Consider the following 27,258-nt stretch of genomic DNA (forward strand, 5'->3'; position numbering starts at 1 on the left):
ATCCACACACATACCAATCCACACACATACACCAATCCACACATATACCAATCCACACATATAACAATCCACAAATATACCAATTCACACATACACCAATCCACACATATACTAATCCACACATACACCAATCCACATATATACTAATCCACACATATACCAATCCACACACATAGCAAACCACACATACACTAATCCACACATGCCAATCCACACACATATACCAATCCACACACATATACCAATCCACACACATACCAATCCACACATACCAATCCACACACATATACCAATCCACACACATACCAATCCACACACACATACCAATCCACACACACACATACCAATCCACACACATATATCAATCCACACACATATACCAATCCACACACACCAATCCACACACATACCAATCCACACACACCAATCCACACACATACCAATCCACACATATACCAATCCACACACATATACCAATCCACACACATATACCAATGCACACACATATACCAATCCACACACACCAATCCACACACACCAATCCACACACACACCAATCCACACACACACTGTCACTCTCACTCTATGCTTTCCTACCTTTCCTCTTTTCTTCTTTCAGCTTCTTTGCCTCCTCTTCGCTGCTCTTCTTCAGTTCTTCTGTCTTCTCTGTCTTCTTCCGGTTGAGAGGGCACTGACAGCTGTGGGCGCGGCTTCAGTGTTGTGCGCCGGGATCTGACAACAGACCCCGGCGCACAGCAGCTGTTGCCGCGTGGATCGCAAGGGAGCGATATCGGAGGTCTTTACCAGACCTCCGGCTTCCTTGAGTGATTTTAAGCTGGGTTCAAGGGTTGAAAATCACTCAAGGGAGCCGGAGGTCTGTTAAAGACCTCCGATACCGCTCCCTTGCGAGCCTGCTCCTCCAGCGGCGGACATTACTGTCCGTCTCTGGAGGGGTGCCGGGTGCCGGCAAGTTGGCACCCCCCTGATGAGCGGCACCCGGTGCGGACCGCCCCCCCCCCCGCCCCCCGCTAGGTACGCTACTGGGTCCCGGCGATGTCACAAATCTGCTTATCCAGTGAAGTCTGTCCCTCTATGGACTTTCACTTGTCTGTGTGTCCAGCGGGGTTATTAAGACCGAGCTGTTCTATTGTTTAGCGCAGGCTGTGTAAGGAGTCGGATAGAACGGCTCAGGATCCGAGTCGTGGCGCTGTTGGGAATCTCGTTTCATGCGATTTAATGAAATGTGAGAATTTACTCCGTTCTGCAGAAAACGGAAAGAATGGTTTCTCGTCTCTGCGTTTTTTCTGGGGATTTCCTCGTTAATACAGAATATTTTCGGGAGAAGCAGCGTATTTCTAGAATCACTCGGCACGTTAGTGTCTCGGCGGATGGACACACAGAAGGCTGCTTCTTCACCGCGTTTAGAAGGTAAATGCCATTTAAAACCCTTTCATGCAGAGTCGTTTCCCCTCGGCGTCCGTACAGGGTGATACGCAGTAAGTATTCGAGACTTTACGGACATTTGGAGGAAAGTCAGCAGGTACACACACTCCTTGGTGTCGCCTTATTCTAGTCCTGGCCCTTCCCGTCGGTGCGCCGGCGGCCACACGGGAAGCTTGAGCACGGTTTAGGCAGAGGCTTCCTTTGGTTTAATGATCTTCAGAAAGCTGCGGCTGACAAACATCGCTTTTGTTCTGTCTGCAGAAGAACCTTATCTGCTGCCCCAGTTTATTAAACCCCCGGGGGGGGCGCCGTCTTATTTAACCCCTCGAAGAACGGCAGAACCTGAACTCCTAAACCCAACTTCCTCGGCTTGGATCGTCGGGTCCGTTGGAAAGAAATGAAGAGCCCTGCCGCCTAAATAGCGCGGGGCGGCATGTAGTTGTGGGGATAGGAGGTTGGGTTCATCTAGAGGTCAGCTATTGATTTAATAGGCAGGGTCAAAAGTTCAGGTCAGAAGTTAGAAAAAAAAAATAAAAAAAAATAGCCTGGGTGATGTAACTTGGAAATTGCTGGATGTGCGCGTGCCGCTTAGTGATTCGCCGCCTTTGCCTCGCGGGCACCTTTGGTGCCCCGCGAGACGCCTCGCGCTGCGCAAAAAGGCGCAAATTCGCGCTATAAATAGGAGCTGTGGGAGCACTAGCAGTCATGCCACAAGGCGAACTGCTAAGCTGTGAATACTTACCTGTAAAGGCTGGTATTTCGGTGGTGCAGGAGAGCCACGGGCGAAGATGGAACTTCTTCTTGAAAAGCTCCGGGAGAAGGCATTGGCGAAGGGAGGAGAAGCGTGGCTGCAGAGCTGTATCGGCGCCCATCTGGATGAAGACTTCAATCAAGACTGGCCGGGGAGTGAGCAGGAGATCATCACGGAGGCGGAGTTTGAGAATGCTGCAACTCCGTTGGCGGTCCAGTCGGCGTTTGAGGAGTCATTCAGGGACTTTGCCGGATCATCGCGGGATTTGACCGCGTCATCACGAGATTTGGCGGTGTCATCGCGGGATTTTGCCGGCTTGTCGCGAGAGGTGGCCGGTACATCGCGAGAGGTGGCCGGTACCTCAAGAGAAGTAGCCAGTTCGTCGAGGGAAGTGTCCGGAGCGGCGCAATTTTCGTCAGGAGCGGCGAGGCGTTCTTCCAGAAGAAAATGCATGAAGTCTGCAGAGGATGAAGAACAAGGGAGCCGTGGTAAGAAGCCGGTTCCCAGTAAAAAGCGGCCCTTGCCTCGTTCTCCAAGTGGTGGAGGTATAGGGGTGAAGCAGCAGATGCTCCAGAGGAAAGAAGAAGAGGAAGGAGGCTGCCAGGACCGTTATGGGCATCGCAGGATGGCAGCACTGGGTTCTGGACAGCAGCAAGGAGTGCAGAATATGGACGAACAGGAGAGAGGCAGAGCTGGGGCTAGCAGGGGTGAGTACATTGATGGGAATTTTAATAAATTGAATGAGCTAGTGGGTTCTTTAGTGGGTTGTTTAAAGGAATTGCAGGGTGCTAGTCCAGCTCAGGCTTGGGATAAGTCGGTTAATATGCAGAAGAGGAATGTGATAAATGAAGCATGTATGAAAGAATCTATGTCATGTGAAATTTCGGCTTTGGGTTTTCATTTGAGTAGTACCGTAAAAGAAAAGATTTGGGGCAATGAGTATGTTGATATACTGTCTTTATTGCCCGCTTCAAAAGAATTTCTGTCTAAGCATGATAAAGAGGATGACGGGCGTAGACCGGTGGCTAGGTCTTTCAATAATTGGTTGCAAGCGTTCTGCATTTATGCCAGTGTTTATTGCGAAAAGCATAGCGATAAGAGTTCTGGTTTGTTTCATCACTTGGAGTCAGTTTTAGAAGCTTACAAGAATTTCGGTGGATTGGCCTGGTTCAATTATGATGAGGTGTTTAGGCAAAAGTTATCCGTGCACAAAAATTTAGATTGGGGTATGAAGGATGTGGGTACGTGGATCAGTACTATGCTGCCTCAGAGAACGACAGCGCCTGTAAGGTCTCAGAATGTTTTAAGTCAGCAGCGGGTGAAAGGAGTGTGTTGGGAATTTAATGACGCACAGTGTAAATGGCCCAATTCGTGTAAATTCAAACATGAGTGCACAATTTGTGCGGGTAATCACCCGGCAATACGGTGTTTTCGAAGGAACCAGGCAAAGGATCAGGTTCAGAAAGGCGGAGACGCCAGTGAAGTGGCAAAGAATGCTCCCCTTTTTAGATCAGTACCCAAGCAGGCAGAAGGCTGAGTTGTTGAGGCTAGGTTTTTCAGAGGGTTTTAAGGTGCCAGTTTTTGAAGGTGAGAAATGTGTGTTTGTTAGGAATTTGAAGACTCTGGAGGATAATAGGGAGGTAGCTAAGGAGAAGATTCAGAAAGAGTTAAGTTTGGGTAGGTTTGAGGGTCCATTTGCTGAGCCACCATTCGTTAACTTTAGGTTATCTCCTTTAGGTCTGGTGCCCAAAAAGGAGGCGGGTGCATTTAGGCTTATTCATCACCTGTCTTATCCTAAGGGTAATTCGCTAAATGATGAGGTTAAGAAATTCGAGTATCCGGTGCATTATACTTCGTTTGAGGATGCTTTGAAATTGGTTAGAGTTTTGGGGAGAGGGGCTCTGTTGGCCAAGGTGGATATAGAGGCAGCGTTTAGGCTCTTACCTATTCACCCGGAGTGTTTTTGTTCGGTAGGTTTTCAATTTGAGGGGAAGTTTTATTTTGACAAATGTTTGCCTATGGGCTGTGCGGTTTCGTGTTATTATTTTGAAGCGTTTTCATCATTTTTAGAATGGGTGGTAGTTCAGGTTTCTGGTTTGTTTCAGGTTATCCATTATCTTGATGATTTTTTATTTATGGGGAAGGCAGGTAGTGCGGATTGTTTGGGGTTACTTAGTTCGTTTATGGTTATTTCAGAATATTTTGGTGTTCCGCTAGCAGCGGAGAAAACGGTTTATCCGACAACTAAGTTGCAATTTCTGGGAATAGAAATTGATACTGTTAAAATGATTTTTAGGCTGCCGGATGATAAGATTAGGAAGTTGAAAGGGAAGATTCGTTTGTTAGGGTTGTTAAATTTTGCTTCGAGGGTAATTCCAATGGGAAGGGTGTTTTCAAGGCTGATTGGTAGAGGGATTGCAGGTAGGAAAGAGCTTTATCATAGAGTGAGAGTGTCGAAGCAGATTAAAGAAGATTTGTTCGTTTGGAGCTTATTTTTGGATAAATTTAATGGTGCTGCGGTTTGGCAGGAGGATTTTATCAGTAGTGATGAATGGCAGTTTTTTACAGATGCGGCAGGTGCCACAGGATTTGGTATTTTCTGGCAGGGTAGGTGGGCAGTTGACAGATGGCCGCATAAGTGGATAAAAGCTGGTTGGACCAAGAATATGTTGTTGCTTGAGTTATTTCCAGTGGTTGTGGCGCTGGAATGTTGGGGCGAATTATGGATGAATAAGAGGTTGCTATTGAATTGCGATAACATGGGGGTGGTATGGGTTATTAATACGTTGAAAGCAAAATCGTTGCCGGTTATAAGTGTTTTGAGGCGTTTGGTTTATTTATGTTTAATTTATAATATATGGTTAAAGGCAAGGCATGTGGCTGGGAAAAAGAATGTGTTGGATGATGCCCTTTCATGTTTTGATTTCAAGAGCTTTCGTCGGTTGGCGCCGCAAGCGGAGGAAGAAGGGGTGATTGTTCCGGACAGTGTTTGGGAAATAACTTCTCCCAGATAAGTTCCTTTATTTCACAATCTTTGTCTAAAGGGACTTGGAGAGCTTATACGAAAGCATGGAAATGTTGGTGTAATTTTGTGACTAGTAAGGGAGTAGATGAGTTTGATGATAGGCAGGATTTAGCGCTGGGTTTTGCTATGATGTTAATTAATAATGGGTGTTCTAGGGCTTTGATAGAGAGGCATTTGTTAGGTATTTCTTTTTTCTTTAAATTAGCGGGTAAGCGATCTGCTTTTAAGGAGTTTTTGATAAAACAAGTTTTAAAAGGTTATGGTAAGGTTAACAGATGTGTAGATACTAGGAAACCAATTTCGTTTGAAATTTTGGGTAAATTGGTTAGCATATTAAACGAAGTTTGTTGGAATGACTTTGAGAGGCGTTTGTTTAGGACGGCCTTTATAATAGCATTCTTTGGAGCGTTTCGCGTTAGCAAATTAGTAGCGATTAACAAGAAAGGAGGTTCGGGTTTAAAGAAAGTGGATGTAATTTGTGGTGAAAAGTTGAGAATGTTTTTACGTTCCTCTAAAACCGATAAATTGGGTAAAGGTTGTTGGATAGAGTTATCTAGAATGGATTCCCAGATGTGCCCGGTGCTGAATGCGGAGTTATTTAATGCCATCAGGCCGGAAGGTGGGGAGAATTGGCTGGTGCATAGTTCAGGTACTCCATTGACCATTTTCCAATTTCGAAGTGTACTTAAAAAATCTTTTGCAGCGCTGGGTTTGAGGATTGGGGCAGCGACTGAAGCTGCAATGTTGGGGCTGGACAAGTCTATTATTAAGCGGATTGGGAGATGGGAGTCGAATCGTTTTTTGGGTTATATTAGACCTAATTTGTTATAAGGTTGCTAACATTGTTTTCTTGCAGGTCAACATCCAGCTATAGTATGGATAGTTGGGCATTCCTTCGTGTATTGGGCCCAGAACAGAGCGACACGGAGGAGCTACGGGGAAAATCTGGGCTTTGATAGTAAAAAAGTTCAGTTATTTTGGATTGGTATAAGGGGTTTGAATATTTGTCAAATGGAAGCCATATTATTGGATTATGTTAATATGTTGCCGTTACCAGATGTTATAGTTATACACTGTGGGGGGAATGATTTGGGGAAAACAAAATCAGTTGAATTACTGTTGCTGTTTAAAGAGTTAATTTTAAATGTTAGATGTGTTTTTAAGGATTCAATATTGGTCTGGTCTGAAATTATTCCCAGATTAATCTGGACTTCTAGACCTGAGTTTAAAGCTTTGGAGAGAGTGAGGAGGAAATTGAACAGGTCTATGGAGAAGTTTATGTTGATGGAAGGTTTTATCAGTTTTAGGCATATGGAATTGGAAGGAGGTTGTTCGGGGTTATACAGAAAGAATGGTGTGCACCTATCTGATATAGGGTGTGATATTTTTAATGTTAATTTGCAAAGTATGGTGGAACAGGCCGTGTCTTTTATGGGGTAGGGCCACAAATGTAATTATCCATTTGTGGCTGGTGGATGGACTGGTGTAATGGTGTATGCCGTCTGGCTTTTAGGGCGGATGGCTTGGTTATATATGTGTATATATATATATATGGTTTATGTTATTGGAGGTGAGCAGTGGCGTCGCTACAGGGGGGCAAGGGGGGGCAATTGCCCCCCCTAGGTTATTCATTGCCCCCCCTGTTGCCCCCCCGCCGAATTTGTAACCCCTTGACTGCTAACGACGGCATGGTGCCGTCGCTAGCAGTCCCAGTCAGGTGCTAACGACAGCACCATGCCGTCACTAGCACTACCTTACCTTGATGGAGGTCTGTGGACCTCCATCACCACCTACCCCGGCGTTCTGCCCCTCAAACTGAAGGGCATCACCGGAGCCACCCGATCTGCCCGGTGACGTCTCGCGCAATGACGCGATGACGTCACCGCGCAACTTTATTAACAACTGACAATTGTCAGTTAAAGAGGTATGGGGGCATGCTGCTTAGATGCCTGTATCTCAGGCATCTAAGCAGCTACATACCCCCAACATATAACATTGGAAAGGTAATCGCCTCGCCTTTCCAACGGTATATAGCTTGTAAAAAAATAATAAAAAATATTAAGTTAAAAAAATAAAAATGTAAAAAAAATGATTTGGGGGTCTCTAAAGTCAGATAAAAAAGATCAAAATTGCCTAGTGACCCCCAAATTAAATTATTTAAACAAAGTAGTTTAACTCTAAAAAAAAAAAAAAGTTTAAGTATTCTAGCTAAATGATCACTGTGGTAGCCAATGTTACCACAGCGATCATATAGCTATAAAAAGTCACATTCCCTTTTTAAAAATGGCCGATACTAATTTTTAATCCTATCATCCCTTTGATCATGGGGTTAAATTTAGCCAACGGTAGAGGGAGGCAATTTTTGAAATCCTGATGAACTGCAAATATTATTAAAATCAGCCATTTAGCCTGTGCGGTACGTGAGTAACCATATCATCCCTGGAGCGCCTTGCATTTTTACTGCAAAACTTATTTTTGCTGTAAAAGTGATTTTTTTTTTTCTCCCTTTACCATCATTTCTTTGGGATTGTACGGGGAAAGAATGGTGTGTGAATTAATGTATTTAAAGTATGGTGTGTGCTTCTGCGAGTGAATGGAGATATGAAAGGCGTGTGAATGATCAGTAATTAGGGTTGAAACCTTGACGTGGCATTACTGCTCACATAGGAAGTTAAATTATGGCACAAAAAGTACACATTTGCAAAAACGACATCCCTTGGCGCATCAAATGAGGGGCTGCTTGTGTTTCTAGTACAAACCTGGAGTGCGCAAGACACAAATGAACATGTCGCTATGGATAGAAAAAACATATTTTCTAGAAAAAGCGACATATTCCATCATTATTTGTGCACTCAACTTTTGTCCTAGAAATACATGTAGCCCCTCATTTGAAGCTCCAAGGGGTGTAGTTTCTTAAAATGGGTGAATTGTCTGAATGAGGGAGAGCATGAGTTAATATGTGGATGATTTGTCTGAATGAGGGATGGCATGATTTAATGTGATTGTGTGTATCATAGATGTATAATTGTGGAAGGGCAAAGATGGCACTAGCAGGATGTTTGAGCCTTGGGGACCGAGATGGCACAGGCAGGGTGTATATGGGACAGAGATGGCAAATCGTATGTGTGTTATCTGGGTGTGCAACCTGTGATCTATCCCTGTAATTTAGGGGGTTTTAAATATACTATTAATGCCGTGTTTTTATGTGAATTCCAATTGATCTTTACATGCAAAGCTGGGTTTCTGTGTTATTCTGTAGATCCATATCTGCTATGCTATGTTTCCATACATTATTTATGTATACCTGCAAATACAGGGTTTGTATGTCTTGTTCAGTTGATTAATACCTGCAATGCTGTTTCCATGTATTTATTTGATCTATACCTGCGATGCTACGTTTCATATATTATTATTGTATACCTGCAAATACAGGATTTGTATGTCTGATTCTGTTTATTTGACATATACCTTCAGTGCTGAGATCACAAGTGAATTTCAATTGATCTATACATGCAAAGCTGGGTTTGTGTGCTAATGTGTTGATCTATACCTGCTATCAGCAGCAGGGTCTAATATTTATATATATATATATCGGCATCAGAGTCTAATATTTATATATATATCGGCAACTGGGGCTAATATTAATATGTATGGGCAGCAGGGGCTAATATATATCAGCAGCAGGATCTAATATTAGGCCCTTAAATCATTTAGTGCAAAAGTTAAGGTATTGTGTTGTTTAAAGGATTTCAAAGATTAGTCTTACTAAATTGTGGCTTCAGGCTTCCCATGTTGAATGATCAAGTATTGTATTGTCCAATAACAAAAGTATCATTCCATAGCACATTACTTTTGGCAATATATGTGTTTTTTTCAGTGGTATGATTTAATGGTGGAAATTATTCATGCCCCCCCAGTTTGACTGTGGTATCTTGTGTGCCCCCCTATATATTGTTTCTAGAGTCGCCACTGGAGGTGAGACTCTGGGTTTGGGCCAAGAGTTTCTTTAAAGTTTGTGATGTTTGTTATAAGCTAAATAAAAGTACACGGCCTGTTTATTCCAATTCGAGTATGGTGTTTTTATTTTAAGTTTACAGTACAAGGATACATTGTTGGTTACAATATCCCTTACAACTACATGTTTCCAAAAACTCGAATAGAATAGAATAGAATATTCGACTCGAGCCGGAAGATAACTGCAGCCTGCGTCCATCCCGTAATCTGCTCAGCAAACAACCCCTTACAGGGCGGACGCCGGCTGCAGTTATCTTCCGGCTCGAGTCGAATATTCTATTCTATTCGAGTTTTTGGAAACATTTCTTTCCAACGGACCCGACGATCCAATCCGAGGAAGTTGGGTTTAGGTGTACAGGTATCTTCCACACGTTATATCTGATGCATATCGTTTATATCCAGGTTTGTCTAATTCCAGGCCCCGAGGGCCATTACTAGACCAGGATACTGAACGCACACGTGATGTAATATGTTAAGAGCTGCCAGTGCCCGTCCTGGATATCCAGAAAGCCTGGCCTGTTTGTGGCCCCCGGGGCCTGGAGTTTGAGCCCCCCCATCTCTAGTAAATGCCAGTCTGATCTCCGCTGTCTCCTGTCTGTAGATCCCAGCTCTTCTCTTCTTCATCTCTTCTCCCCTGCGAGGGACTCTATTTCTTGGAGCTCGTGATGTTCGGCCTCCGCCTGCGTGCCAACGTGCCGCGCGTCAACTGGGACCCAGTGGTGAGTTTCATAAATCTCTCTGCACTCTGCTTTTACTGTAACGTGCTGTTTGGTGCGTTTCGGGTTAATGTAATCACTGATGTCTCCTATTCTGTGCAGCTCTGTAAACCAACATTTATCATGAGCCGTAATGTATGAACTCCGGCAGAAAATGTACCAAGAAGGGAGTCGTTGCTTGATTCGGGGGCTTGTTGCTCACTTTGCCGACTGCGTGTGAACCTGGCCTGCGCAAAACATTATCCTGCAGCCTGCAGAGAGGAAAGGGAACTTTTCGAGGCTTCCCTGTACAATGACGTGGCGTTGGCTTGAGTCTGACTGCCGACTGCTTCCTGCTTAACTCCGGCGACTGCTTGGGGCCCATCGACAGAAGAGACCTGAACAGGTAAGAGACGCGTTCCTTTTAACAGTCTCTATTTTACATCTAATAAAAATGAATACAAGCAATAACGCGATCTAAGGATGTGGCATTTATTATGACTAAAGACGAGTTCCCCGCACCGCATTTGCTCTGAAAAAAACATTGTCTTATAATCGAGGAAATACGGTATATTCATGCCCCTCGTGAAAATGCATATTCCTGCATCTGTACACAAAAGAAAATTTCCCAATTCCTACTCTGCAGACCCCGTGTTGTTGAACCCTCTGGAGCTTCCCAGACAAAATATCTTCCTTGCAGAAATGTGTCATGTGACCCAAATGCCGGTGCCGACAGCTTCTTACCAAACCAGACAAACATTAGGTGGTTGCTTGCATTTTGTGCCGCTCTTGGGTCGCGGCGTGTGTGTGCGGGTTTGTGGTGCCCTTGGGTCGCGGGGTTTGTGGCGGTTTGTTGCATTTTCAGTGAAAGCAACATTCGCTTCACACTCTAGAGAATAATGTTGTTTCTTCACATTTTCGCCTCCCGCGGGTGCTTCGATTATCCAAACCGTCTTGCTCCTATTTACAAAATGTAATTTAAAACCAGAAACTGCAGCTGTCGGCAGCTTAATAACACTTTACAGACTTCTGGGCTGGATATTCAGTCCATAAAACATTGTTCAGATTGTAAAAGTCGTCACTTCTGTTTTGAAATGGGAAGGAATACAGTAAATAGAGCCGGAGAGACTCGATGTCTGATACCTTTTAGTGGCCGACATGTCTATTAATTACATCGTTAGGGTTAATTTAGGGGCAGTTATGGTTGATGGGGTCTTTAGGGCTAATTTAGGGGCAGTTATGACTGATGGGGTATTACGGGTTAATTTAGGGGCAGTTATGGTTAATGGGGCATTGGGGTTAATTTAGGGGCAGTTATGGTTTATGGGGTATTTAGGGTTAATGTAGGGGCAGTTGTGGTTGATTGAGTCTTTAGGGTTCATTTAGGAACATTTATGGTTAATGGGGTGTTTAGGGTTAATCTGGAGGCAGTTGTGGTTGATGGGGTCTTTAGCGCTAATTTAGGGGCTGTTATGGTTAGTAGGGTATTTAGGGTTAATTTAGGGGCAGTTGTGGTTGATGGGGTCTTTAGGGTTAATATAGGGGCAGTTATGGTTAATGAGGTCTTTATTAAATAAAATTAACCCTCAGTCCTCAGCATTAAATTAACCCTAAAGACCCCATTAACCATAACTGCCCCTAAATTAACCTGTAATACCCCATCAGCCATAACTGCCTTTAAATTAACCCAAGTGAGGTCTCAACAGTGCTCTGTACAACGGCATGAGCACCTCTCTCTGTCTACTGCTGACACCTGGCTATACAACCAAGCTTCACAAAAAAAAAAGCGTTCTTTAAAAAAAAAAGAAAAATAGACAGGTTGGGGCTTTAAATTTAAATTTTTGCAATTTATCTAAATTAAGAGTTGTGTCAAAGAACCAATATACTTCATTTTTACAGTCACCTTGGATAAACATTATGTTTCTTGTTTTCTGCAAAATTATTATATAGTGAGAACTGTTTTTCACAATTTTTAAATTTATCCACTTAAATTATCTAGGTGTTAAAATATATTTCTTTTCTGTAATGTTATAATTTATTACAATAAGCCCATGTTCACTTGGTATACACATTGCTTTAATTCCACTTCTTCTGTATTGATATTAACTTAATGTTCATTCTATGTTTGCATTCCATATCAACAACTTTGTCAATGATGAAGCGTTCATCAAACATCTTTCTATACGTTACCCATGAAGCAAAGTTATTAATATCAGTTTTAACATATAAGTACCATATGCATGGCTTTCAGTACACTTCACAAAACAAAAGACTGGTATTTATTTGCTCAAACCTCAGTAATTTAGTCAGTTTCAATCATTTTGATTAATATGACTGTAAAACAGAGATCCAAAAATGCTGGCCCGTTTGGGATCTTTGGTGCCGGTAGATCCGGGGCCCTGTTCTATCAGCATATTGCTCATGAAAACACTATATTTTACTATCAAAAACAGTAAGGGAACTTCGATATTTCAAAAACACATTTGAAATGTAAAAAAAAAAACAAAGATGGCCGCCCTAATCCCGCATGCCAACTCGCACGGCCGTGGGCATGAGGTCATCGTATTCTGACAGCCTATATATATGGGGTAAATGGCAGTTATTAGCTATCAGTTTTTGATTCCCAGTGGTGTATACTATTGGTACGAGAACAGCGTTTTATTTGGAGAAATGCCATTCCTAGCGGCTTGGAAACGTAGACGACAGGATGAAGACCCGAAGAACCCTGAACCACCGGGAAAAGAGGAGGGAGAGAGGACCGAAGATCTACCCCGGGACGACCAGCAAAAACGGAAGAAACACAGATCCCAAGGAAGCGAGACGGACCGCGGAAGAAAGAAGAGGAAGAAGAGCCCTGCAGGAGAGCCCAGCGGATCAGATGATGGACCCAGGAAGCCCCTCAGCCTCACAGACTTCACCTTCTATTCTGAGTTGGGAAGAGGTGGATTTGGCAAAGTAAGTAACGTGTTTATCTAGGGGTACAGAAAGAGTTTTTAGGGGAAATATGGAACAAGAAACCACGTAAAACATGCCTTTGTCTTACTTACTGGGATCATTCTAGGTAGGGAAAACAGTGACACTTTAATCCAATAAATCAGTTTGAACACAGCCCATATTATAGACGGTACGGCCTCCAAAAGCTGTTTATTTTCACTCATTCCAAACACACAAGCTTTACACTTAAGGCTGGGAGACGATATCCTCGGGTTTGGATTGGAGAGCAGCAAACGTAGAGCTTGATACATTGTATCCGGTGTCTATCATACAGGAGAAGCACACTGAGCAGTTACTGGACACTCCACGCGGTGGCGGCGGCAGTTAGGCAGGTTGGAGATACTGATTGGCTCATGCAGCTGTCACTCACGTCATACATCATTCATTCACTAATATGAAACGATCTTAACTTTATCTTTGTAACTAAATGGAACGGTAATGAGTGAAATGTTCAGTATATACCAGAGACTGCCAGGCCTACTGAGTGTCCATATTGCCAGATTAAGGAAAAGTGGATGTGCAAGCGCATTGGTGTCATTTATACATCAGGATGTGCCGGGTATTAAGATAAAATGATGTTTATTTCCGCTATAATAAAAGACGCAGAAAATGTGCATGTGTTGTTTTTTTTAAAAGCTAAAGGGGTATCCTGAAGTTATAATGTGAAGGGTGAGGGGATTCCATGTAAAGTCAGGAAATTTTACTTTACCAAGAGGGTGGTAGATAAATGGCCTCTCAGCAGAAGTGGTAATACATGGTATAGGCAGATGGTTCCTGAATCTAAGGCAAGACCAAGGACTGATTAAGCTGTGAGTCTGTACACTAGATGGGCCGGATGGGTCTGCTGGTAGATTCTATGTTTCTATGAATCAGGTAATTTTATCATAGTAACAGATTTAAATGAAAATGCTTAAAGGACTAAAATCAATGCTCTGGGGTCGGCTTTCTACACAAAACTGCAAATGGAATAATTAGGTAAACTACGTCTGAGATAAAATGAGATGTCGATGTTAAAAAGGCATCTGGAGCCTATATTATTCTGTTCATTAAAAGCTGGTCTCAGGTTGTCTTTGCAGATTAAGACATTGAACCTTTTGGGCTGGGTTAAGTATTCTACGACTAGTTTTAAAATTAGATTTACGCATCTATATTGTAGTGGATGGAGTGAGTGGTAGATAGGTGGAATAGCCTCCCAGAACAAGTGGTAGAGGACAAAACAGTGACATAATTTAAACATACATGGAATAGGCATATGGCTCCTGAATATAAAGTAAGACCAAGGACTGATTACGGTTTGAGTCTTTACATTAGGACGTTGGATGGGCTGAATGGATCTGATCTCCCATCAAACTGCACCTTTCTATGTTGATAATGAGCTTCACATTTCACACATCAATTATAACTGTGTCACCCCTTCCTGGTTATCTCAGGTCATGCTCGCGTCATGGAGGAGCAGTAAACATCCGGTGGCTGTTAAGATCATCAAACGCAGCTCATCGTGGAAAGAAGGCATCATGCGGGAAAGACGAGTCTTGGAGCTGGCAGCAGAAAGCCCATTCCTCTGCCACGGCTTTGGTGCTTTTCACACCCAGGTACGGAATTGTCTGTTGCTCTGCAGCCTATTCCCGTCCTTTCACCTTCTACCATGCGCCATTTCTACAGAAGATCTGCATGTGTCACTGTACTATTAGTCTCTGCATGACTGTAACTGTTTTTGCTCTATGTTCAAAATAAGCACCGCGTCTTTCTCGTCATGGAGAACGTGAGCGGAGGCAGCCTGTCAAACCACCTGAGGAGGAACGGCCGGATGGGAACCAGTGCTGCAGTGTGAGCAACAGAGTAGACATAAAGCCAATGATCATTTCCATGCTGTCTAAATGGCTCCTCTAGCTTTAATCCCAATGCAGTGAAATCAGAGGCTCTCCATCGCTGTAAATAACCCTTTGCTAATATTTAGAAACTACTCACTAAACTGTTTGTGTCCTTCTGGCAGGTTCTACGCTGCAGAGATCACCTGCGGTCTTCAGTTTCTACACAGCCATGGAATAGTTCATCGGTTAAAAAAAAATATTTCTGCTCTCAACTGTCCATTCCCTTGCTCTTTTGTTGAGTCTTATGTCTTCCATCACCCCAAGTTCCCTTCATCTCACCATTTATTCCATTTCAAAATCTTTCAGAATTCTTAAGAGGAAAATGAACATCTTCTTTCTCTGAATCATTTAGGGACCTGAAGCCAGCGAACGTGTTGATGACCAGCGAGGGACACCTGAAGATCTGCGATTTCGGCCTCGTTGTGGAGAAGATCATCGGTGCAGCCAAAACCAAAGGCGTAGTTGGGACCAGAAAATATATGGCCCCCGAGGTGAGAATTTATTAATTAGATTAATGCTATAGTTAATCTAAACCTTAATCACTTTACAATGCATTACCTATCTACATTTTACACATATTGAACTTGTTTTGCAGGTTTTTCAGAAGAAGAAATATGGCGCCTCCGCAGACTGGTGGTCGTTTGGAGTCACTCTGTACCAGATGCTGGTGGGAAGGGTCCCAGTTCCATCATCACAGCCCAAGAGGGAGTACCGGGACTGCACCGTTCACAATGACTTCCCGTACCCAAGCTGGCTGCTAGCAGATCAGAAAGACATCCTCATGAAGGTGAGTGGATCACAAATGTCCTGATAAGGTGTGTGGCTATACAGGAACTTTTATAGACAATAAGGGACTGTAGTGCAGCAGATTCTGGAATGGGCAAAATATGGTTACTAAACTCAACAAAAACTTGGCTAAATACGTCAGGAAATTGGAATACAAAAACCATTTTTTATTTTTCTTTTGCTTTCTCAGCTTCTGCTTAAAGATCCAGAATGCCGGCTTGGGACGAATGGTGATATAAGAGTGCATCCTTTCTTCGGCATCTTGAACTGGGACCATTTGGAACAACGCAAACTCTGGCCCCCATACCTGCCTCTGGTGGTACGTGTAGCCATTACAAAATGCTTTAGATCCACTAAGTTCTAATATCACAACTTATTGCTCTTCAACATTAAAAAGTACTTAATAATGGTATAAGAACACATCCCGTCCACAAACAGAACCCCCACACACATGTAAATTTACTGTATATGATTTCTTCTTCCGAGCCTTTGATACATTTCCTTCCACCAATTAATCATTGCTAAGGAGCCCATCTAATGACAACTGACGAGCGCTTTGTTATTACGTACCTGCCGCCATAGTATAAATTATGATGTGTTTTTGAAATCAAGGAACTTTTCGCTTTTTTCTTGCAGGACCCAACTGGAGATCTTCACCTCAGTTCCCAGGATATATCCTTTTCATTTGTAGAGGGGGCTAATTGTAACAAAAACAAAAAAAGTTGGGATTTGCCAGAACTGTCTTTTGTTAGCCCCAAATGGAGGGAATAAACATCCCTCCTTGTATCCAACATCTCAGATGGGAACAAATTCTCTTTTATTCAGGATTCAGCTTGAAGATCTTGCCTGAAAAGTCTCCTGTTGGACGACGACCAATAGTCCAGGATGTCACCTCCCTGCTTCATCTACCACCGCAGCAGAGCTGTCCACCACCACAGCAGAGCACCTACCTCAACATCACAGCAACTCCACCTGCTGTCCACATCAGAGAAAACCACCTTCTATAGCTGTCCAACATCACTGCGCGGCAATTCCACCTGCTCTGTCCAACATCACTGCGCGGCAATTCCACCTGCTCTGTCCAACATCACTGCACGGCAATTCCACCTGCTCTGTCCAACATCACTGTGCGGCAATTCCGCCTGCTGTCCAACATCATTGCCAAGCCTCTACTACAGCTGTCCAACACCACAGCACAGCCATTCCACACGCTGTCCAACATCACAGAAAAGCATTTAATGCAACACAACACCACAGAGAACTTCATTGCTGACAAACATCATTGTGCTGCACCTTGTCCTGCTGTTCAACAACTTAGCAGCGAGACTCCATCTGGCCTCTAACACATACCTCCCAACTTTTACCCCCAGTGAATCGGGATGCAGGGGGGGTGGTGGGTGGGCGCATGCATAGTAGAGCTTACCTTTAAGCTCCGTCCCCCGGGGTCCCGATTCACAGAGGATAGAATGTTACTGCACATGCATTCTCCAGTGTTCCAAACACCAGAGAATATAATTAGAAGAAATGTGGTTCTGAATCCTGCTGTCCCATAGAGATCTTCCTCTGTCTTCTTTTTTTGGGAGAGAGCTAGAGTTCGGCAGGGAGATCGAGTGGCCGCACCCAAAGCAGGACAGCTGGGAGCCATGCAGTCTGCTGCCACCTGTCATACTGTGTCACAGACAGGCTTCCATGCTACGTAACATCAAAGTAGAGCATCCCTTGCTGTCCAACATCACACAAAAGTACCTACAACACAGCAGATCATCTCCCAGTCTACCAAATTACAAATAGTATTCCTACCCTACACAATGAAGTAGAGGGAAAAGGTCTATCCGCTTCTTAAAATGTGTTTCTTCTTTGTTCTAGATCCAGCGTGGACCAATTGGACTGAAACGAGTGGAACATGATGATAATGAGATGTACCACGGACAGAACTAAAGGGCACTGATTCATTTAAGAAGGTCTTTTGAGTTACTCTGTAAGTTATTAAACCTTCAAGAGGTTCGCTTTGTCTGGCAGCTGAAACTGTCCCTCTTCCTTCTATGTAGGTCTATGTGAGATTTTGTCAGAGTCGCCTGGTGCTTGAGGAATGAGCCCTTCAAACCGGAAAAATTTTGAATGAATTCTGTCTTTTATCTGTAAGTCTCTTGTCCCTCACTAAAGGTTATGGGTAGTTTAAAATAGTCTACATGTACTAACTTATTACTCATTTCTTGTTTCTCTTCTTTTCATATTTAGAATTCTGCATGGATTTACTCATTCTCCTATTCCATTATTGGTTCTTCAGAAACTTCTTCTGGGACCTACTAGTACAGTTGGTACAAGTAAGTAAATCTTCAGACTGTATTTGCTGTAAATACTTACTATTGAGATTAGAGATAGGAAATATTTAAATGTATACCTTATTTTAATTAATGTTTGGGCTACGGTTACTTGTCTATCTGGTATTTGGCATCTATTTCTTCTTTCTCTTAGATCAAGCACTGACCAAGTTAACCACATATACTCCTGGACTTAGTGCTACATGCAGGATGATCCGATGTACCATGGAACAAAACGAGCCAGTTGAATCATTTCAGAAGTTTTTCACTTTCATTGTAAGTTATGAAACCTTTAAGAAGGTTATTACAAATTCTGCGGTTGCTCAGTCTGGCTGCTGAAACCATTCCTCTTCCTTTTGCACAGATCTTCAAACCTGCTTGGAAGATCTTGCGTCTGTGTCATATTCTCCTGGTGCCTGAGGAATGAACCCTTCACACTGGAAGTCTTTTGTCTGTGAGTCTCTTCTTTTTATTTGTCATAAACACGAAATTACCCAATAACTAGTTTTATTTAAAACCAACAAGCTAATTTTCCTTTACTAATTCCTCCCTCCTATTCTCCCATTGGTTCTTGTCTAGCGATGACTGTATCTTCAGGCCGTATATATGCTGTAAATTCAACTTATTTTGATTTGTGCATAGGATGAGATTTCATTTTAATGATTTTTTTTGTTACCTATGCCAGGTGTGATGCTCAGATGTGAATTTGTGTCAACTATCCTTCAAAGCCTGTTCCAAGTAGATCTGTAACAGGTCGGTATCTCCTGTCCCTAACATTTCTTACATGTAACAATTGTGTCTTGTTCCCCATTTCATCTTCTATGTATTCTGTGATCACTTGCCCTACATTGTTTGATCTTGTATTTGTCAGTTTGTCCACACTGTTCCTTAAACATCTCCTCTATTCATTCTTCCCATAAGAACGTGTAATTTTCTTACCATGATTTTCCTGGCTTTCATAATCACAGGTTTCTTATTCTTGTTTTCTCCAGCTACCAGAATGGCTTGAGATGTCTGGAAGATCTTTCATCCTTCAAGCTTCCTCTCCTGAAGATCTCTAGAACTTCAACTTCACTGCCAAAGCAAATTTATCTCCACTCATCAGACGCTGATCCTCTTCTTCTTGTCATTGACGATTAAACCTACAGCATAACACAACCATGTTGCAGTTCTTTAAACTATACAGCCCTATATAAGTAAACTCATTTAAACCCCTTAAGTTACCTGTACAGCATCCAATGTGTCATTTGCATACTTTATATATTATCTTGGTTTCACCCAGTTTAATAAAATCCTTTAACTTTATTTATATTTCAGTGATTACTAATGGATTCATTTAAACATTTCATTAATTGACTTTTATTTCTCCACATACTGTACACAATACATTCAAGCCTCTGTAAACAGTTACAGCAATCTTCTCTGTCAACTCACAAAGTGTTCCAAAATAACACACACAATGTAACGTTACTATTGTGTGTTATTTGCTTGTACAACATCTGCTTTCAAACTACCGTATTTGCTCGATTATAGGGCGAGGTTTTTTCAGAGCAAATGCTCTGAAAAATACCCCTCGTGTTATAATCGAGGTCGTCTTCTAATTAGACCTCAAAAAAATGTCTGCTGGGGCCAGGCTGCTTACCGGTGCTTTGGTCCCGAGCAGCGTCTCTTCTATTAGCAGCAGGAAGCTAGCAGAGTGTCACATAATTCTGCCTCCCCCTCCTTCCTCTGGGGGCCAGAGAAGTTGCTCGCACAGCCGGGCCCCTGCAGAAGTCTTCAAGTGAGAGAGCTGCAGTTCAGGTAAGGGGGTGGGGGAGGGTTTTTGTGATTAATGTGTGAAGTATGTGTGAATAATGGAATGAATGAGTATTTAAATGTTTGTGAATGAGTGTGTGTGTGATAGCATGGATGTGTAAGGGGGAGGGTGGTAGCATGGCATAGGGAGGCTGTACTCAAACTCCTATCATCCCCAGGTTCCAGCATGTACTGGCTGCCTTGGCTTGATAGGAGTTTGATTGCTGTTAGCAGTTATATATATATATATATATATATATATATATATACCTCCAGAAATGCCTTTTAACCCCCTATATGCCACTCTGGCACATAGGGGGTTAAAAGGCATATCATGGGGCAGAGTGGCATATAGGAGGGCATAAGACATTTCTGGAGGCAGAGTGGCATATAGAGGGTTAAAAGGCACATCATGGGGCAGAGTGGCAAATAAAGGGGGATTAAGGCATTTCTGAGGGCAGAGTGGCAACCTTGGGGGCAGATGTGCATAACTGGGGAGGGGCAGGTTGGCAAATAAAAAGAAATAAAAAAATATATATTTTTCTCAATCATAGCTTTTATTAAATATGAAAAAATTGTTTACATGAATTAATATTTACTAGTAAAACTTTTTTTCCTATAGGGTAGTCTTATATTCAGGCTTTTTGTTTTTTTCCTAAATTAATATTTAGATTTTGGGGGGTCGTCTTATAATCAGGGTCATCTTATAATCGGGCAAATACGGTAGTTATTTTTTTACTTTGACTTATTTGTTTTCCTGCAATAATAAGATATTGAGTGTGGGGCATGTGTTTCTACTCAAAGAAATCAAACCATGTATAACACAACTTAATACGACTTATATAAACGATAAATAGTACAAAAGTGAATGTACACAGCGCCTGATTAGCTGCATTTCCCTCTGTCTCAACCAGAAAAAAATTCAAAATCAAATTTACACCGATGGGCATAAAAGATTAAAATTTGGCACCTTCATTCTCATAACGTAGAATCTATATCCATATAGGAAAAAACAGAAACAAATATATAGTGCAATATGTTTAAATCATATCAACATATAGCACTTTATCTGATTAAAACTTATTGCACTATATATTTGTTTTGGTTTTTTTCCATCATGGTTCCATCAATAGTATAGATTTTTTTTTTGGCAAATGGGAGACGAGCCTTTGTTTTGTTTTTGGTCAGGAGTGCATTAAAACATTAAAACGTGTCTCTGGACTGTGAGCCTCGGCCAGAATACGCCACGGGCTGTATATACAATAAGGATGTTTAGCCTTGAAGAAAAGTGGGTTATTTATGGCAGTGGCACTAAAGTCTTAATAACTAAAAATCCAATTCCTCATTTACCTAAATGTCCCTCTAAGACATTGGTTCCCCACGGGCGGTATGAAAAGGAGCCAGGGTGCTTCTCAAGTACATTGGCTGCTTGGCTTCTACTGCTTGTCATTAACTTAAAATGTGGGAAAGAAAATTAAACTAAGAAAGTTAATAAAAAAGTTTAATTTCATCTAATTCCTCCAAATGAAAAGATAGCTCTGCAGGCAGGAATAGTTGGCGCAGTTCCACTGATAGCCAGCAGGTGGTGCTCCTAAACCTATAAGTATTCAGCATAGAGACACACTTTTTAATATTGTACCTGAAGAAGAGACCGAGAGTCTCTATAACATGCTTTTTATTTCTACGGCTACAACTCCACACCTTATACTTCATAATGAGCATAAGCTGTTTGTTTATATGCCTTTGGCACGAGAGTTAATGTAAGGAAGTTCTACTTCACTGAGAGGAACAGCCTTCCAGCAGAAGTGGTAGAGGCTGATACACCGAGGGAAGTTAAATATGCATGGGGTAGGCATATAACTCCTGAATGTAAGACCAACGACTGATTAAGGTTTAATTCTTTACAGCAGGAGAAACGGGCAGACTAGACGGGGGCCAATCTGCCGGCAAATTCTAGTTTTCTCAGTTAATAGAGCACCCATGTATTTGAATATACAATCCACCTGTCTGTGTAGGGATAGGGTAAGCATATATACGGATTTATGCCAAGACGTATGCCAAGTATTTTTACATGCATTATACGATATGTAAGATTATATCATAGTATCTAGAAGAAATTTGTAAAATACCCAATAGCACTAATATGCTTTTTTAATGACATTTGAAGATTAATAAAACCCATTTGGGCATTGTTATACACATTATAAAGTGTGAAGCACACAAAACCAGACAGACTTCTATTAAGTATTTCTGTATCAATACGTAGAACCCAAGCCCTGTGAATTCCCTGTGTCCAGAAATATGTTTCATTTCTGCAGTTAAGTGTCTTTTCCAGCAGGTGGCGCCTCTTTGCTAACAGAACTATTTTCCGAAAAATAAGATTTTTTCCAATGTTTTCCCTAAAGTTCAATAATGACAAACAATTTCAATAGGGAAAGATGGTTGTTTTATAAAGAGATGTAATATGTGACCCAGGCAGCATCTCGACTCTCCCCCCACAACCTACTCCTTGTCCTAATCCAGCACCTCGTCTCAGAAGGATGTATTCTGCCCGGTAGAGGAGATAGTGGGGGCTTTGCTGACTTGGCACAGACCACCAAAACGTAACTGGACTGGTTACCCAGGAGAGATCTCTGAGCTCACCAACTGGATCTAATGTTTTTATGTTCACACAGTGAGCACCTGATCTGTTGCTCCAACTGAGTACGGAGCTATACCGGCCAACAGCCTACCGGGCATTTGCCTGGCGTGCCAGAGGGCCACTCCAGGCCTGACAGTTGGTAGGTATGAGTAGGCTCCATGCTAACTGTGGCTTAAAAAGATACACATCACTGATGAGCCAAGCATCTATTATACCTGCGTGTTACTTACAGGAGATAATCCATTCCATCTCTATGGTTTCATTTTGACGGTTTTTACATTTTTTGGCACCGGTACGAGGGTTCCTATATCATAACCCCATTGAAAGACAGCTTCGGCGGAGGCTTCCTAGTGTTTCTTAATAGCTCGGGTGGTAGCAGGTGAAGAACTAATTGAATTTGACAGTAAAATGAAACAAAGCATCTGCCAAAAGCGGGCTTGCTGGAAAGAAAATGAAGTCTCCAGTAGAGTGTTCCGTTACAGAAAGTCTCCGGAGAGTGTATTTAGTGACATATTTTGCCCACAATGATTATGTTTTCTTCTCGGCTTCAATTAAGACCTTGTTATTGATGGAGCTACAAGCAGCTGAAGCCACGGTTTGTGCATTTGATGCAAAATACCGCAACATTGTAGCAGCCAGACAGTCTAGGCGCACGCAGGGCTGAGGTTGAGCTTTTACGACGTTCAAGAAGAGAAATTTCTTTCTACTAAATCGAGAGAGAGACCAAAATGAGTGACGGAGAAGTCTGACGCGGCCTCATCCTTCTACGTGGTTCCACCAGACAATTCTTAGCACGTTGCCCAAAGATATAAAGTATCAATGACTTGGTTACATGTGACTTAGAACAATCCACAAATAGTGTTCGGAACCTCTAGAACTTAATGACCGTCCTTCACTAGAAGCCACCGGGATAGAGTTATGAAGAGCGTTCTATATGTGGAGCAGTTACCATGGAAATAGACAGAATGTTCCTCTGATTGCAACACATTTTCAGGGTTGGATCAGAAGAGTGTGTCATAGAGATGGACCAACTTACCCCTCTAGTGTTCATAAAAGTAACATTACACACGAGCCATACTACTATTTGAATGCTGAAACCCCGCCAAGAAATAATTCATGTAAAAATTGTCCTTATTAATATATTTTTAGCTGGGAAAGCTTAACTGTCATGTGATACAAAAGGCTTACCACGATTGGACAATAAACCTAGCAGACTCGCACCTGAAGGAGGAGAACGTCCCGGGATTCATCCCATCGCAAAAAACAGGCAATGTTTCAACCTTCGTCAAAGCTTTAGAACCTTGATGATCTTGTGCTATGGGCCGACATTGTAGACAACATGCGCAGGCATACAATGTATCAGTTCATCAACTGCGCTTTATCAACGCTCTATTTACAGGGTCCTGGGAGGACCAAAAGACTCAAGGAGCAGGTTAGATAGATGGGCAATTGATTTTTTTGCTAATTTCCATCTTGTAATCTCCAAGTAACGGATCAATACGAGACTGATAGAAGAAATTAGAATGCGCGTCCTAGCACCATGGCCGCGCTATTTGTCACAGAGCAGATGGCCCGTGCCAGATCTATCTTTATTCCAAATAAATTAAATTGCATTTCCTCCGAGTAATTTTTCACGGGCGTGGGCTGCTTTTCTTAGTTTGCTTGAAAGACGGGCCTCCGCATCTACTAGTGACAGGCTATCCGCGGGTGGAAATTGGCAAACATTCATTCCCTAGAAGTATAGCGGTTTCCCGTTAGACAATCTGCAGTCTCTATATACGCTCTAATGGAGTCTGTATTGTATTGTTTTTGCTCAAAAAAAGTATTTTCGAGCGGGGGTTTGATTAGAAAGAATGTAACATTATGGTTAAAAAACAGGAACTATTTCTCGTGATTAAGCAAGTTATGGTGAAAGCCGAGGAGAGTCAGAGGGCGAGGGGCTGATGAAGGCGAGCCCTAAGGGCAGCAGAATTTGCTAAAGAGTGCGGCTGTATGAAGAGCGACATGATGAAGAGTGCGATGAAGGCCACTTGACTCGGGTCATCCAACGACCCCTCACCCCGATGAGTAACCTCAATGGACTCCATCGACAGCAACGCCCAGCACCTTCACAACGTTACGGAGGCCGAGAACCTCCCTGCAGCCTCCAAAGTCTTATCTACGTCCGCTCACCATCCTTGTGACCTTCTTACCCCAGAGGAGAAGACGGCTAAGATCCCACAGCAGGCGAGACCCCCTGCAGCTACATTTCTAACCACCAAGACTAATAAGCAATTAACTTAGAATTAGCCTTAAAAATGTTTTTTCCCCGGTTATTTTTATCATTAAGGGCAGGTGTCTAAACATGTCACCTTTCCTGAATTACAGATCGCTAATAAAACAAGCTACAAAGGCAAAAACATACGTAAAAACGGCGGATCGGGAAGAGGTCTGATGCATCCTGGGAAGATTAGGGGTACCATGGAAGCAGGATCTGCACGATTATTCCTCCTCATTAGGTTATCTCTCACATATTGTTAAGCTGCTGATTGCTGTGGATTGGGTCAGACGGCCACTGTGAGAAATTGTGGGAGGAAATTGATTAAAAGATGCTCCTTTTGCCACAACCAAACAAATCTAATCAAATCTAATTTTTTTATAGTAAATTCTAGAGGTAATGTGTGTGTGTATATATATATATATATATATATATATATATATATATATACACATGCACATAAACACACACATAATATGTAATTATATCTCGTGAAATGTAATATTATAGTATATTATAGTATATTTATATATAAATATATATTTTACAATGTGAATACACTTATTTTTATATATATATATATATATATATATATATAACATTTGAATATATATATAATGTGTATATATATATACATATAAATATATATTAAGTCAGTCTTTTTTGTTTTTTTATATAATAATAATAGGGAAATCGGCAATTGCCCCCCCCAGCCATTAGAATCCAATTTTCTTTATTTCGGTCTCAAACAAAATGAATAATTTTGAAAGGCTGGAGGACGCTGCCAGAGCGGCCATAATGAAAGAGAGGTCGGGTGTTTTCAAAGAAGAATATATATTTGTAAGGGCCAGGGCTGAATTGTTAAATGCCATTTAATAGGCAAGCGACAGCAGGAAACGGACTAATCTTTATAGAGCGCTGATTAGTAAGTAAGGCTTCCCGGGTGATAATTAGTATTGCTCTGGCCAAGTTCCAGCATCTGACGGCGGCATCCACGGCGGCATCCACGGCGTAACGGTTAATTGCCAGACACTTTTAACTGTCATTAAATGTCACCATTTTATTTCCACGGCCAGAGCATGTGGTGAAATTTTTTGGGGGGAACAAAATGACCCCAAGGGTGAGTTTAACTCTTTAGCAATGCGTTGCATTCAAGCAGGGCCCTCAAAGGGTTAATCAAGATAATATCTTTCTCTTGTTCTACATAGAATGACTCAAAATTGTCTCGATTTCTCTGGAAATGACCTGGCTTCAATTCTTATCATGCTTGCCAACATGTCAAAAGGTCACTTTACTGACAGAGGGACTGGCCAAACAAAACATGGGACAATTGGCAGGTACATAAAAGAAAATAACAGGACTAGACGATTTATGTTTCTATGCATTTTTGGGGACAAAACTGTTCAATTAAGAACCTAAACATGTTTGATTTAATGTAACGGAGATGCAGCTCATCACACCTTGACAGCCATCACTACTAAAGAATAAAACCCTACAAGTCAAAACAGCCCAATCCGTCTCAATGTAAAACAATAAAAAAACCTTATAAGCGCCGTAGACCTTTTTTTTTTTATCCGTAAACATCTGCCCCAGGGGTCTGTTCCTCAGAAAAGCAAGGAATCGCGCACATTGTCACTTAACTGTGAAAAACACCAATTGTTCCTTTAAAGGAAATAGCTTGCATTCTATCCCCTATTAACTCATCAATAAGGATTTTGACCCAAAATGAATTTTTACTCCCAAGTATTGGGGAAACAAATTAGAGTGCAGATAGAGGGGCGGAGAGCTGCGCAAGCAGCAGTGATGATGGGAGAGAGAGAGTGAGCGTGTGTGTATGGTGTTTGAGTGTACGTGTGTAAGTGTACGGTGTTAGCATGAATGTGTGAATGTCAGCATATGGTGTCGGGGTGAGCTTAAGGTTTGTGGTGCGAGAGAGAGGGGAGAGATATGTTAGTTTGTATGTGTAAGTGTACGCTGTTAGAATGAGTGGGTGCTAGAGTGAGTTTGCGTGTTAGTATGTGTGTGCGTGTTTTGGTTACAGAGTGTGGGAGGCTGCTGTCACTAGGGGTCAATAAACCTAGGCTCACCCCTGGCGCGGTCCAAGCTTGCTTCTATATCTGTCAATATAGTAATCTGGGTCTAAACTGCTAGCTTTAACAACTATTTGGCAAACCGGTGGCCAAAGATATGAGGTGTGAGCGTCTTTGGACTACAGGGGTCACTTTAATACCCTCAACACAACCTTCTCCAGAAGCTCTCTGGGGTGAAGGTGCTGATCAATGCGCTGAGGCCACGTTACAAGAAGGTCGCATGTCCATCCGGCTTCTAAATAAATTCTCTTTGCTTCAGTCGATCGCACAACCTGAACAATGAGGGATTTCATAATTACTTCACGCTACTCAATTAAAAATACATTAAGGTGCGAGATCTCTTCCACAAATCCCCCGAGGAGGGCAATTTGTGATTAAAGCATGCACCTACATATGGAAAGGTCACTTTGCCGACTGTGCCGTACATCAGTAATATAATGACGGAGAGGGGGGTGTGCACACGCTGGGTTCAGGGAAGATGAAGGCGTAATATATTATGATTTTTAATAAGAATAATGGCATTTTGATCATAATGAAAATATTCAGCAGAATTCTGGAAGTCTGGCACTTGAGGTT

Source organism: Spea bombifrons, chromosome 10 (assembly GCF_027358695.1).
Source record: "Spea bombifrons isolate aSpeBom1 chromosome 10, aSpeBom1.2.pri, whole genome shotgun sequence".
Taxonomy (NCBI): domain Eukaryota; kingdom Metazoa; phylum Chordata; class Amphibia; order Anura; family Pelobatidae; genus Spea; species Spea bombifrons.